Source organism: Zeugodacus cucurbitae, unplaced genomic scaffold (assembly GCF_028554725.1).
Source record: "Zeugodacus cucurbitae isolate PBARC_wt_2022May unplaced genomic scaffold, idZeuCucr1.2 ctg00000140.1, whole genome shotgun sequence".
NCBI classification, from domain to species: Eukaryota; Metazoa; Arthropoda; class Insecta; order Diptera; family Tephritidae; genus Zeugodacus; species Zeugodacus cucurbitae.
This window is the reverse complement of record NW_026530852.1, coordinates 32,501-35,000: the sequence shown is the minus strand read 5'-3', so window position 1 is coordinate 35,000 and position 2,500 is coordinate 32,501. Positions and strand designations below refer to the sequence as shown.

The window sequence follows — 2,500 nt, the reverse complement described above, 5'->3', positions numbered from 1 at the left end:
TACCAAAAGTGGCCCACTGGGCACATTATATCATAACCTCAACCTTCATATCAAGAAAGGTGAGGTTCTTACCCATTTAAAGTTTGAGAATAGGTTAAGGTCGTTTCGACCCTAAGGCCTCTAATCATTCGCTTTACCAGATAAGATTATTTTACATAATATTTAAATGCACCAGCTATCCTGAGGGAAACTTCGGAGGGAACCAGCTACTAGATGGTTCGATTGGTCTTTCGCCCCTATACTCAATTCTGACAATCGATTTGCACGTCAGAACTGTTTCGGTCTTCCATCAGGGTTTCCCCTGACTTCAACCTGATCAAGTATAGTTCACCATCTTTCGGGTCACAGCATATATGCTCAAGGTACGCTCCAGTTAGAGGTATAAATAATAATAAATTATCATTATACATAACTATATGGAACGCCCCGGGATTGAATTAATAGTAAAATATTTCACTAAAAATTAATCCCATTATATAAAAGTTAAGTTAATTTCGCCATTAGGTTTAATATAACCCAATGACTTGCACATATGTTAGACTCCTTGGTCCGTGTTTCAAGACGGGTCCCGAAGGTATCCTGAATCTTTCGCATTGTTAATCATATAAATGCATACAATTAATATTAAAATCAATGATAATAATATTATTGTAAAATTCAAAAGAATTTAAGCATTATATATGTAAAATCTATCAACACTTTATCAAATCATCAGTATTTATTCTATGTTAATAAGCTAAAAGCAAATTAATTTGAATAAACTTAACACCAATGATCTTTTGATAAATATTTTATTATGTTAATAGATTACAATGTCCTTATATGAAAAAAATGCACACTATTACTATAATATTATAAATATCACAGTTATAATGATGAATTTTTCATAATGGATATTCAGGTTCATCGGGCTTAACCTCTAAGCAGTTTCACGTACTATTTAACTCTCTATTCAGAGTTCTTTTCAACTTTCCCTCACGGTACTTGTTTACTATCGGTCTCATGGTTATATTTAGTTTTAGATGGAGTTTACCACCCACTTAGTGCTGCACTATCAAGCAACACGACTCTTTGGAAATATCTTTCTAGTAATCATTAACGTTATACGGGCCTGGCACCCTCTATGGGTAAATGGCCTCATTTAAGAAGGACTTAAATCGTTAATTTCTCATACTAGATATTAAGATATTCCATACACTGCATCTCACATTTGCCATATAGACAAAGTGACTTAGTGCTGAACTATTTTCTTTTCGCTCGCCGCTACTAAGAAAATCCTTGTTAGTTTCTTTTCCTCCCCTCATTAATATGCTTAAATTCAGGGGGTAGTCCCATATGAGTTGAGGTTGTATAAAAAATATTTATATTTATTTTATATTTTAGCTTTTTGCTATTTTAAAGAAACATACATAATTATTTCTTAACACCAATATAATTTTCTTAATAATAAATATTCAATCTTTTCATCCCGTACTACTTACTTCATTATAACAACAATATTATTTTCTTGGTTTTTTACATTTAAGGCAATCCTAGAATAAAATAATATTTATGCTAGACGTTCCTCTAAATGTATATATTATTTGAAATAATAATATTGAAATTTTATTGTTTTTGGGAATACTAAGATTCTTATTTATTATAAAATTTCGTTCAAATATGAGGTGTTCAAGAATATATTTTCTATATTTCTTTTTATGCTATTAATATTATGGATTGAAAAATACAATCCAGTAATATACCATGTGCTTAAATTCTTTAATTGACTAAAAGAATAAGCAACTAATTTAGCATAGTCTTACAACCCTCAACCATATGTAGTCCAAGCAGCACTTTAAAATTAATTAAAGTACATAACAGCATGGACTGCAATATGCGTTCAAAATGTCGATGTTCATGTGTCCTGCAGTTCACACGATGACGCACAGTTAGCTGCGTTCTTCATCGACCCATGAGCCGAGTGATCCACCGCTTAGAGTGATAATTTTTTGTTTATTTTAATTTAACGTCAAGAGTTTTTAATTTATTGAAAGAATAACATTTCGTTTTCGTATATAATATATAAATTATTTTAAAACATCTTTCAATAAATTGTAATTTTCAACCCAAACATTTACAAGTTGCGCATGTCTTAGTCCAACAAAAACAGTAATTCCTTTTTTATTACATTTTATTTAATTTCTATATATTTTTAAGGAATTACACGTTAATGAGAACAAATTAACTTATCATTTATATTATTTTTATAAATAATAAGTACAACTATATATGTTTAAAGGTTTGTTGCGTTCAAATACAATGTATGCGATATAATTTTCATTATACTACAATACAAGGAGTAAAAAAAAAAGAAAAAAAAGAAAAACATTCAAATAAATGAATGAAAAGAAAAAAAAGAAAATAATTTTTCTTTTTTATTCTTTTTTTGTTTGTTTGTTTGTTTGTTTGTTTGTTTGTTTTTTTATAATATTTACGGATAGGAACACAATAATGATCCTTC

General features: G+C 29.2%; 3 non-coding genes across 3 annotated transcripts in view; all 3 read right to left on the bottom strand.

Moving 5' to 3' along the window:
• The window catches only part of LOC128923962 (large subunit ribosomal RNA), a 3,984-nt gene extending 2,635 nt beyond the window's left edge, over positions 1-1,349 (bottom strand). Inside the window, exon 1 of the ribosomal RNA XR_008472675.1 lies at positions 1-1,349. This exon is cut by the window's left edge and continues 2,635 nt beyond it. This is a non-coding gene — a ribosomal RNA (large subunit ribosomal RNA).
• Positions 1,350-1,801: 452 nt separating this feature from the next.
• Positions 1,802-1,980, bottom strand: LOC128923966 (5.8S ribosomal RNA). The gene has a single exon (XR_008472679.1). It is a non-coding gene; the product is annotated as a 5.8S ribosomal RNA (ribosomal RNA).
• Positions 1,981-2,488: 508 nt separating this feature from the next.
• The window catches only part of LOC128923968 (small subunit ribosomal RNA), a 1,989-nt gene continuing 1,977 nt past the window's right edge, over positions 2,489-2,500 (bottom strand). The window contains exon 1 of the ribosomal RNA XR_008472681.1: positions 2,489-2,500. This exon is cut by the window's right edge and continues 1,977 nt beyond it. This is a non-coding gene — a ribosomal RNA (small subunit ribosomal RNA).